We start from the raw sequence: 13,459 nt of genomic DNA, 5'->3' as shown, positions 1-13,459 counted from the left end.
CCAGACACAGAGTGAATTTATATCCACACCGTCCCATCATACACTCCCGGGGTCAGACACAGAGTGATTATTCCTCTCCACGGTCCCATCAAACACTCCCGGGGTCAGACACAGAGTTAATCTCCCTCCGCACCGTCCCATCACACACTCCCGTGTTCAGAGACAGAGTAATTACTCCTCTACACGGTCCTATCAAACACTCCCGGGGGTCAGGCACAAAGTGATTATTCCTCTACACGGTCCCATCAAACACTACCGGTGGTCAGACACAGAGTGAATCTCCCTCCACACGGTCCCATCACACACTCCCGTGGTCAGACACAGAGAGATTATTCTTCTCCATGGTCCCATCAAACACTCCCGGGGTCAGACACAGAGTGATTATTCCTCTACACGGTCCCATCACACACGCCCGAGGTCTAACACAGAATGATACTCCCGCCACACTGTCCCATCAAACGCTCCCGGGGTCAAACAGAGTGAATCTTCCTCTACACAGCCCATCACACACTCCCGTGGTCAGAGACAGAGTGATTATTCCTCTACACGGTCCCATCGAACACTCCCAGGGGTCAGACACAGAGCGATTATTCCTCTACACGTTAACATCAAACACACCGTGGGTCAGACACACAGTGATTATTCCTCTACACGGTCCCATCTCACACTCCCGGGGTCAGATACAGAGTGATTATTCCTCTACACCGTCCCATCACACTCTCCCGGAGTCAGGCACAGAGTCATTATTCCTCTACACAGTCCCAACAAACACTCCCGGGGTCAGACACAGAGTGATTATTCCTCTATACGGTCCCATCAAACACTACCGTGGGTCAGACACATAGTGATTATTCCTCTACACGGTCCCATCAAACATTCCTGGGGTCAGACACAGAGTGAATCTCCCTCCACACGGTCCCATCACAATCTCATGTGGACAGGCACAGTGTGATTATTCTTCTACACGGTCCCATCAAACACTCCCGGGGTCAGACACAGAGTGATTATTCCTCTACACGCTCCCATCACACACGCCCGGGGTCTGACGCAGAATGATACTTCCGCCACACTGTCCCATCACACGCTCCCGGGGTCAAACACAGAGTGAATCTTCCTCTACACAGCCCATCACACACTCCCTGGGTCAGAAACAGAGAGAATCTCCCTCCATACCGTCCCAAAACACACTCCCGGGTCAGACACTGACTGATTATTCCTCTGCACGGTCCCACCAAACACTGCCGGGGTCAGACACAGCGTGAATTTATATCCACACCGTCCCATCACACACTCCCGCGGTCAGAGACAGAGTGATTACTCCTCTACACGGTCCGATCAAACACTCCCGGGGGTCAGACACAGAGCGATTATTCCTCTACACGGTCCCATCAAACACTCCCGGGGTCAGACACAGAGAGAATTTATATCCACCACGTCCCATCATACACTCCCGGGGTCAGACACAGAGTGATTATTCCTCTACACTGTACCATCAAACACTCCGTGGGTCAGACACACAGTGATTATTCCTCTACACGGTCCCATCAAACACTCCCGGGGTCAGAAACAGAGCGATTATTCCTCTACACGGTAACATCAAACACACCGTTGGTCAGACACACAGTGATTATTCCTCTACACGGTCCCATCAAACACTCCAGGGGTCAGACACAGAGTGAATCTCCCTCCACGCCGTCCCATCACACGCTCCCGGGGTCAAACACAGAGTGAATCTTCCTCTACACAGCCCATCACACTCTCCCTGGGTCAGACACAGAGGGAATCTCCCTCCACACCGTCCCAAAACACACTCCCGGGTCAGACACAGACTGATTATTCCTCTGCACGGTCCCATCAAACACTCCCGGGGTCAGACACAGAGAGAATTTATATCCACAACGTCCCATCATACACTCCCGGGGTCAGACACAGAGTGATTATTCCTCTACACTGTACCATCAAACACTCCGTGGGTCAGACACACAGTGATTATTCCTCTACACGGTCCCATCAAACACTCCCGGGGTCAGACACAGAGTGAATCTCCCTCCACGCCGTCCAATCACACACTCCCGGGGTCAGACACAGAGAGATTATTCCTCTACACGGTCCCATCAAACACTCCCGGGGTCAGACACAGAGTGAATTTATATCCACACCGTCCCATCATACACTCCCGGGGTCAGACACAGAGTAATTTTCTCCTCTACACGGTCCTATCAAACACTCCCGGGGGTCAGAGACAGAGCGATTATTCCTCTACACGGTAACATCAAACACACCGTGGGTCAGACACACAGTGATTATTCCTCTACACGGTCCCATCAAACACTCCCGTGGTCAGACACAGAGTGAATCTCCCTCCACGCCGTCCCATCACACACTCCCGGGGTCAGACACAGAGTGAATATTCCTCTACACGGTCCCATCAAACACTCCCGGGGTCAGCCACAGCGTGATTATTCCTCTACACGATCCCATCAAACACTCCCGTGGTCAGACACAGAGTGATTATTCCTCTACACGGTCCCATCAAACACTCCCGGGGTCAGACACAGAGTGATTTTTCCTCGACCCGGTCCCATCAAACATTCCCGGGGTCAGACACAGAGTGATTATTCCTCTACACGGTCCCATCACACACGCCCGGGGTCTGACACAGAGTGATTATTCCTCTAGACGGTACCATCACACACTCCCGGTGTCAGACACAGTGTGAATCTCCTTCAACACCGTCCCAAAACACACTCCCGGGTCAGACACAGACTGATTATTCCTCTGCACGGTCCCATCAAACACTCCCGGAGTCAGACACAGAGAGAATTTATATCCACAACGTCCCATCACACACTCCCGTGGTCCGACACAGAGTGATTATTCCTCTACATGGTCACATCAAACTCTTCCTGGGTCAGACACAGAGTGATTATTCCTCTAAAAGTACCATCACACACTCCCCGGTGTCAGACACAGTGTGAATCTCCTTCAACACCGTCGCATCACACTCTCCCCGGGGTCAGACACAAAGTGGTTATTCCTCTACACGGTCCCAACAAACACTCCCGGGGTCAGACACAGAGGCAATTTATATCCACGCCGTCCCATCACACACTCCCGGGGTCAGACACAGAGAGATTATTCCTCTACACGGTACCATCAAACACTCCCGGGCTCAGACACAGAGAGATTATTCCTCTACACGGTCCCATCAAACACTCCTGGTGTCAGACACAGAGTCATTATTCCTCTACAAGGTCAAATCAAACTCTTCCGTGGTCAGACACAGAGTGATTATTCCTCTAGACGGTACCATCACACACTCCCGGTGTCAGACACAGTGTGAATCTCCTTCAACACCGTCCCATCACACACTCCCGGGGTCAGACACAGAGTGATTATTCCTCTACACGGCCCCATCGAACTCTCCAGGGTGTCAGACACAGAGTGATTATTCCTCTACACGGTCCCATGAAACACTCCCGGGGTCAGCCACAGAGTGAATCTCAATCCACACCGTCCCATCACACTCTCCCGGGGTCAAACACAGAGTGATTATTCCTCTTCTCGGTCCCATCATACACTCCCGTGGTCAGACACAGAGTGATTATTCCTCTACACGGCCCCATCGAACTCTCCAGGGTGTCAGACACAGAGTGATTATTCCTCTACACGGTCCCATGAAACACTCCCGGGGTCAGCCACAGAGTGATTATTCCTCAACACGAGCCCATCAAACACTCTCGGGGTCAGACACAGATTGAATTTATATCCACACCGTCCCATCATACACTCCCGGGATCAGACACAGAGTGAATCTCCCTCCACACTCTACCATCACACACTCCCGTGGACAGATTCAGAGTGATTATTCCCCTACACGGTCCCATCAAACACTCCCGGCGTCAGACACAGTATGATTATTCCTCTCCACGGTCCCATCAAACACTCCCGGGGTCAGACACAGACTGAATCTCCCACCACACCGTCCCATCACACACTCCCGTGGTCACAGACAAAGTGATTATTCCTCTACACGGTCCCATCAAACACCCCCGGTGTCAGACAGAGACTGAATCTCCCTCCACGCCGTCCCATCACACACTCCCGGGGTCAGACACAGAGTGATTATTCCTCTACACGGTCCCATCAAACACTTCCGGGGTCAGCCACAGCGTGATTATTCCTCTACACGGTCCCATCAAACACTCCCGGGGTCAGACACAGAGTGAATCTCCCTCCACACCGTCCCATCACACACTCCCGTTTTCAGACACAGTGTGATTATTCCTCTACAAGGTCCCATCAAACACTCACGGGGTGAGACACAGGGTGAATCTCCCTGCACACTGTCCAATCACACACTCCCAGGTTCAGACACAGAGTGATTAATCCTCTACACCATTACATCACACACTCCCGGGTTCCGACACAGAGTGATTATTCCTCTACACGGACCCATCAAACACTCCCGGGGTCAGACACAGAGTCATTATTCCTCTACATGGTCACATCAAACTCTTCCGGGGTCAGACACAGAGTGATTATTCCTCTAAAAGTACCATCACACACTCCCCGGTGTCAGACACAAAGTGGTTATTCCTCTACACGGTCCCAACAAACACTCCCGGGGTCAGACACAAAGTGGTTATTCCTCTAAAAGTACCATCACACACTCCCCGGTGTCAGACACAGTGTGAATCTCCTTCAACACCGTCGCATCACACTCTCCCCGGGGTCAGACACAAAGTGGTTATTCCTCTACACGTCCCAACAAACACTCCCGGGGTCAGACACAGAGGCAATTTATATCCACGCCGTCCCATCACACACTCCCGGGGTCAGACACAGACTGATTATTCCTCTGCACGGTCCCATCAAACACTCCCGCGGTCAGACAAAGAGAGAATTTATATCCAAAACGTCCCATCACACACTCCCGTGGTCCGACACAGAGTGATTATTCCTCTACATGGTCACATCAAACTCTTCCGGGGTCAGACACAGAGTGATTATTCCTCTAAAAGTACCATCACACACTCCCCGGTGTCAGACACAGTGTGAATCTCCTTCAACACCGTCGCATCACACTCTCCCGGGGTCAGACACAAAGTGGTTATTCCTCTACACGGTCCCAACAAACACTCCCGGGGTCAGACACAGAGGCAATTTATATCCACGCCGTCCCATCACACACTCCCGGGGTCAGACACAGAGTGATTATTCCTCTACACGGTCCCATCAAACACTCCCGGGGTAAGACACAGAGTGATTATTCCTCTACACGGTCCCAACAAACACTCCCGGTGTCAGACACAGTGTGAATCTTCTTCCTCACCGTCCCATCACACATTCCCGGGGTCAGACAAAGAGTGATTATTCCTCTACACTGTCCCAACAAACACTCCCGGGGTCAGACACAGAGCGATTATTCCTCTACACGGTCCCATCAAACACTCCCGGGGTCAGACACAGAGTGAATCTCCCACCACACTGTCCCATCACACACTTCCGTGGTCCGACACAGAGTGATTATTCTTCTCCACGGTCCCATCAAACACTCCCGGGGTCAGTCAGAGAGTGATTATTCCTTCTACACGGTCCCATCACACACGCCCGGGGTCTGACACAGAATGATACTCCCGCTACACTGTCCCATCCCACGCTCCCGGGGTCAAACAGAGAGTGAATCTTCCTCTTCACAGCCCATCACACTCTCCCTGGGTCAGACACAGAGGGAATCTTCCTCCACACCGTCCCAAACACACTCCCGGGTCAGACACAGACTGATTATTCCTCTGCACGGTCCCATCAAACACTCCCGGGGTCAGACAAAGAGAGAATTTATATCCACAACGTCCCATCACACACTCCCGTGGTCCGACACAGAGTGATTATTCCTCTACATGGTCACATCAAACTCTTCCGGGGTCAGACACAGAGTGATTATTCCTCTAAAAGTACCATCACACACTCCCCGGTGTCAGACACAGTGTGAATCTCCTTCAACACCGTCGCATCACACTCTCCCCGGGGTCAGACACAAAGTGGTTATTCCTCTACACGGTCCCAACAAACACTCCCGGGTCAGACACAGAGGCAATTTATATCCACGCCGTCCCATCACACACTCCCGGGGTCAGCTACAGAGTGATTATTCCTCTACACGGTCCCATCAAACACTCCCGGGGTAAGACACAGAGTGATTATTCCTCTACACGGTCCCAACAAACACTCCCGGTGTCAGACACAGTGTGAATCTTCTTCCTCACCGTCCCATCACACACTCCCGGAGTCAGACAAAGAGTGATTATTCCTCTACACTGTCCCAACAAACACTCCCGGGGTCAGACACAGAGCGATTATTCCTCTACACGGTCCCATCAAACACTCCCGGGGTCAGACACAGAGTGAATCTCCCACCACACTGTCCCATCACACACTTCCGTGGTCCGACACAGAGTGATTATTCTTCTCCACGGTCCCATCAAACACTCCCGGGGTCAGTCACAGAGTGATTATTCCTTCTACACGGTCCCATCACACACGCCCGGGGTCTGACACAGAATGATACTCCCGCTACACTGTCCCATCCCACGCTCCCGGGGTCAAACACAGAGTGAATCTTCCTCTTCACAGCCCATCACACTCTCCCTGGGTCAGACACAGAGGGAATCTTCCTCCACACCGTCCCAAAACACACTCCCGGGTCAGACACAGACTGATTATTCCTCTGCACGGTCCCATCAAACACTCCCGGGGTCAGACACAGAGAGAATTTATATCCACAACGTCCCATCATACACTCCCGGAGTCAGACACAGAGTGATTATTCCTCTACACTGTACCATCAAACACTCCGTGGGTCAGACACACAGTGATTATTCCTCTACACGGTCCCATCAAACACTCCCGGGGTCAGACACAGAGTGAATCTCCCTCCACGCCGTCCCATCACACACTCCCGGGGTCAGACACAGAGAGATTATTCCTCTACACGGTCCCATCAAACACACCCGGGGTCAGACACAGAGTGAATTTATATCCACACCGTCCCATCATACACTCCCGGTGTCAGACACTGAGTGATTACTCCTCTACACTGTACCATCAAACACTCCGTGGGTCAGACACACAGTGATTATTCCTCTACACGGTCCCATCAAACACTCCCGGGGTCAGACACAGAGTGATTATTCCTCAACACGAGCCCATCAAACACTCTCGGGGTCAGACACAGAGTGAATTTATATCCACACCGTCCCATCATACACTCCTGGGGTCAGACACAGAGTGAATCTCCCACCACACCGTCCCATCACACACTCCCGTGGACAGATTCAGAGTGATTATTCCCCTACACGGTCCCATCAAACACTCCCGGCGTCAGACACAGTATGATTATTCCTCTCCACGGTCCCATCAAACACTCCCGGGGTCAGACACAGAATGAATCTCCCACCACACCGTCCCATCACACACTCCCGTGGTCACAGACAGAGTGATTATTCCTCTACACGGTCCCATCAAACACTCCCGGGGGTCAGACACAGAGCGATTATTCCTCTACACGTTAACATCAAACACTCCCGGGGTCAGACACAGTGTGATTATTCCTCTACACTGTCCCAACCAACAATCCCGGGGTCAGACACAGAGTGATTATTCCTCTACACGGTCCCATCAAACACTCCCGGGGTCAGACACAGTGTGATTATTCCTCTACACTATCCCATCAAACACTCACGGGGTCAGACACAGAGTGATTATTCCTCTACGCGGTCCCATCAAACACTCCCGGGGTCAGACACAGCGTGAATCTCCTTCCACACCGTCCCATCGCACTCTCCCGGGGTCAGACACAGAGTGATTATTCCTCTACACTGTCCCAACCAACAATCCCGGGGTCAGACACAGAGTGATTATTCCTCTACACGGTCCCATCAAACACTCCCGGGGTCAGACACAGTGTGATTATTCCTCTACACTATCCCATCAAACACTCCCGGGGTCAGACACAGAGTGATTATTCCTCTACACGGTCCCATCAAACACTCCCGGGGTCAGACACAGAGTGATTATTCCTCTACACGGTCCCAACAAACCCTCCCGGTGTCAGACACAGTGTGAATCTTCTTCCTCACCGTCCCATCACACTCTCCCGGGGTCAGACAAAGAGTGATTATTCCTCTACACTGTCCCAACAAACACTCCCGGGGTCAGACACAGAGTGATTATTCCTCTACACGGTCCCATCAAACAATACCGGGGGTCAGACACTGAGTGATTATTCCTATACATGGTCCCATCAAACGCTCCCGGGGTCAGACACAGAGTGAATCTCCCTCCACACTGTCCCATCACACACTCCCGTGGTCCGACACAGAGTGATTATTCTTCTCCACGGTCCCATCAAACACTCCCGGGGTCAGTCACAGAGTGTTTATTCCTCTACACGGTCCCATCACACACGCCCGGGGTCTGACACAGAATGATACTCCCGCCGCACTGTCCCATCACACTCTCCAGGGGTCAAGCACAGAGTGAATCTTCCTCTACACAGCCCATCACACACTCCATGGGTCAGACACAGAGAGAATCTCCCTCCACACCGTCCCAAAACACACTCCTGGGTCAGACACAGACAGATTATTCGTCTGCACGGTCCCATCAAACACTCCCGGGGTCAGACACAGAGAGAATTTATATCCACACCGTCCCATCATACACTCCCGGGGTCAGACACAGAGTGATTATTCCTCTACACTGTACCATCAAACACTCCGTGGGTCAGACACACAGTGATTATTCCTATCCACGGTCCCATCAAACACTCCCGGGGACAGAAACGAGTGAATCTCCCTCCACGCCGTCCCATCACACACTCCCGGGGTCAGACACAGAGTGATTATTCCTGTACACGGTCCCATCAAACACTCCCGGGGTCAGACACAGAGTGATTATTCCTCTCCACGGTCCCATCAAACACTCCCGGGGTCAGACACAGACTGAATCTCCCTCCACACGGTCCCATCACACACTCCCGTGCTCAGACACAGAGTGATTATTCCTCTACACTGTACCAACCAACACTCCCGGGGTCAGACACAGAGTGATTATTCCTCTACACAGTCCCATCAAACACTCCCGGGGCCAGACACAGAGTGATTATTCCTCTACACGATCCCATCAAACACTCCCGGGGTCAGACACAGAGTGAATATTCCTCTACACGGTCCCATCAAACACGCCCGGGGTCTGACACAGAATGATACTCCCGCCACTCTTTCCCATCACACGCTCCCGGGGTCAAACACAGAGTGAATCTTCCTCTACACAGCCCATCACACACTCCCTGGGTCTGACACAGGGAGAATCTCCCTCCACACCGTCCCAAAACACAATCCCAGGTCAGACACAGACTGATTATTCCTCTGCACGGTCCCATCAAACACTCCCGGGGTCAGACACAGAGTGAATTTATATCCACACCGTCACATCATACACTCCCAGTGTCAGATCAGAGTGATTATTCCTCTAACTGTACCATCAAACAGTCCGTGGGTCAGACACACAGTGATTATTCCTCTACACGGTCCCATCAAACACTCCCGGGGTCAGACACAGAGTGATTATTCCTCTAGACGGTCCCATTAAAAACTCCCGGGGTCAGACACAGAGTGATTTTTCCTCTAAACGGTCCCATCACACACTCCCGGGGTCAGACACAGAGTGATTCTTCCTCTACACGGTCCCATCAAACACTCCCGGGGTCAGACACAGACTGAATCTCCCTCCACACCGTCCCATCACACACTCCCGTGGTCAGAGACAGAGTGATTATTCCTATACACGGTCGCATCAAACACTCCCTGGGGTCAGACACAGAGCGATTATTCCTCTACACGTTAACATCAAACACACCGTCGGTCAGACACACAGTGATTTTTCCTCTACACGGTACGATCAAACACTCCCGGTGTCAGACACAGAGTGAATCTCCTTCCACACCCTCCCATCGCACTCTCCCGGGGTCAGACACAGTGTGATTATTCCTCTACACTGTCCCAACCAACACTCCCGGGGTCAGACACAGAGTGATTATTCCTCTACACGGTCAAATCAAACACTCCCGGGGTCAGACACAGAGTGATTATTCCTCTACACGATCCCAGCAAACACTCCCGGGGTCAGACACAGAGTGATTATTCCTCTACACGGTCCCATCAAACACTCCTGGGGTCAGACACGGAGTGATTTTTCCTCGACACGGTCCCATCAAACACTCCCGGGGTCAGACACAGAGTGATTATTCCTCTACACGGTCCCATCACACACGCCCGGGGTCTGACACAGAATGATACTCCCGCCACACTGTCCCATCACACGCTCCCGGGGTCAAACACAGAGTGAATCTTCCTCTACACAGCCCATCACACACTCCTTGGGTCAGACACAGAGTGATTCTCCCTCCACACCGTCCCAACACACATTACCGGGTCAGACACAGACTGATTATTCCTCTGCACGGTCCCATCATACACTCCCGGGGTCAGACACAGAGTGATTATTCCTCTACACTGTACCATCAAACACTCCGTGGGTCAGACACAGAGTGATTATTCCTCTACACGGTCCCATCAAACACTCCCGGGGTCAGACACAGAGTGATTATTCCTCTACACGGTCCCATCAAACACTCCCGGGGTCAGACACAGCGTGTATCTCCTTCCACGCCGTCCCATCGCACACTCCCTGGGTCAGACACAGTGTGATTATTCCTTTATACTGTAGCAACCAACACTCCCGGGGTCAGACACAGAGTGATTATACCTCTACACGGTCCCATCAAACACTCCCGGGGTCAGACACAGAGTGATTATTCCTCTACACGGTCCCATCAAACACTCCCGGGGTCAGACACAGAGTGATTTTTCCTCGACACGGTCCCATCAAACACTCCCGGGGTCAGACACAGAGTGATTATTCCTCTACACGGTCCCATCACACACGCCCGGGGTCTGACACAGAATGATACTCCCGCCACACTGTCCAATCACACGCTGCCGGGGTCAAACACAGAGTGAATCTTCCTCTACACTGTACCATCAAACACTCCGTGGGTCAGACACGCAATGATTATTCCTCTACACGATCCCAGCAAACACTCCCGGGGTCAGACACAGAGTGATTATTCCTCTACACGGTCCCATCAAACACTCCCGGGGTCAGACACAGAGTGATTTTTACTCGACACGGTCCCATCAAACACTACCGGGGTCAGACACAGAGTGATTATTCCTCTACACGGTCCCATCAAACACTCCCGGGGTCAGACACAGAGTGATTTTTCCTCGACACGGTCCCATCAAACACTACCGGGGTCAGACACAGAGTGATTATTCCTCTACACGGTCCCATCACACACGCCCGGGTTCTGACACAGAATGATACTCCCGCCACACTGTCCAATCACACGCTCCGGGGGTCAAACACAGAGTGAATCTTCCTCTACACAGCCCATCACACACTCCCTGGGTCAAACACAGAGTGATTCTCCGTACACAACGTCCCATCAGACACTCCCGGGGTCAGACACAGAGTGATTTTTCCTCTGCACTGTCCCATCAAACAATCCCGGTGTCAGACACAGAGTGAGTCTCCCTCCACACCGTCCCATCACACACTCCCGGTATCATGCTCAGAGTGATTATTCCTCTACACGGTCCCATCAAACACTCCCGGGGTCAGACGCAGAATGAATTTATATCCACACCGTCCCATCATACTCTCCCGTGGTCAGACACAGAGTGAATCTCCCTCCACACCTTCCCATCAAACACTCCCGGGGGTCAGACACAGAGCGATTATTCCTCTACACGTTAACATCAAACACACGGTCGGTCAGACACACAGTGATTATTCCTCTACACGGTACCATCAAACACTCCCGGGGTCAGACACAGAGTGATTATTCCTCTACACGGTCCCATCAAACACTCCCGGGGTCAGACAGAGAGTGATTATTCCTCTACACGATCCCAGCAAACACTCCCGGGGTCAGACACAGAGTGATTATTCCTCTACACGATCCCAGCAAACACTCCCGGGGTCAGACACAGAGTGATTATTCCTCTACACGGTACGATCAAACACTCCCGGGGTCAGACACAGCGTGAATCTCCTTCCACACCGTCCCATCGCACTCTCCCGGGGTCAGACACAGTGTGATTATTCCTCTACACTGTCCCATCCAACACTCCCGGGGTCAGACACAGAGTGATTATTCCTCTACACGGTCCCATCAAACACTCCCGGGGTCAGACACAGAGTGATTATTCCTCTACACGATCCCAGCAAACACTCCCGGGGTCAGACACAGAGTGATTATTCCTCTACACGGTCCCATCAAACTCTCCCGGGGTCAGACACAGAGTGATTTTTCCTCGACTCGGTCCCATCAATCACTCCCGGGGTCAGACACAGAGTGATTATTCCTCCACACGGTCCCATCACACACGCCCGGGGTCTGACACAGAATGATACTCCCGCCACACTGTCCCATCACACGCTCCCGGGGTCAAACACAGAGTGAATCTTCCTCTACACAGCCCATCACACACTCCCTGGGTCAGACACAGAGTGACTCTCCCTCCACACCGTCCCATCACACATTCCCGGGTCAGACACAGACTGATTATTCCTCTGCACGGTCCCATCAAACACTCCCGGGGTCAGACACAGAGTGATTATTCCTCTACACGGTCCCATCAAACTCTCCCGGGGTCAGACACAGCGTGTATCTCCTTCCACGCCGTCCCATCGCACTCTCCCTGGGTCAGACACAGTGTGATTATTCCTCTACACTGTAGCAACCAACACTCCCGGGGTCAGACACAGAGTGATTATTCCTCTACACGGTCCCATCAAACACTCCCGGGGTCAGACACAGAGTGATTATTCCTCTACACGGTCCCATCAAACACTCCCGGGGTCAGACAGAGAGTGATTTTTCCGCGACACGGTCCCATCAAACACTCCCGGGGTCAGACACAGAGTGATTATTCCTCTACACGGTCCCATCACACACGCCCGGGGTCTGACACAGAATGATACTCCCGCCACACTGTCCAATCACACGCTGCCGGGGTCAAACACAGAGTGAATCTTCCTCTACACTGTACCATCAAACACTCCGTGGGTCAGACACGCAATGATTATTCCTCTACACGGTTCCATCAAACACTCCCGGAGTCAGACACAGAGTGATTATTCCTCTACACGATCCCAGCAAACACTCCCGGGGTCAGACACAGAGTGATTATTCCTCTACACGGTCCCATCAAGCACTCCCGGGGTCAGACACAGAGTGATTATTCCTCGACACGGTCCCATCAAACACTACCGGGGTCAGACACAGAGTGATTATTCCTCTACACGGTCCCATCAAACACTCCCGGGG

Source organism: Hypanus sabinus, unplaced genomic scaffold (genome assembly GCF_030144855.1).
Source record: "Hypanus sabinus isolate sHypSab1 unplaced genomic scaffold, sHypSab1.hap1 scaffold_123, whole genome shotgun sequence".
Lineage (NCBI taxonomy): Eukaryota > Metazoa > Chordata > Chondrichthyes > Myliobatiformes > Dasyatidae > Hypanus > Hypanus sabinus.
The sequence above is the reverse complement of the archived record's forward strand: the minus strand, read 5'-3'. Positions refer to the sequence as shown.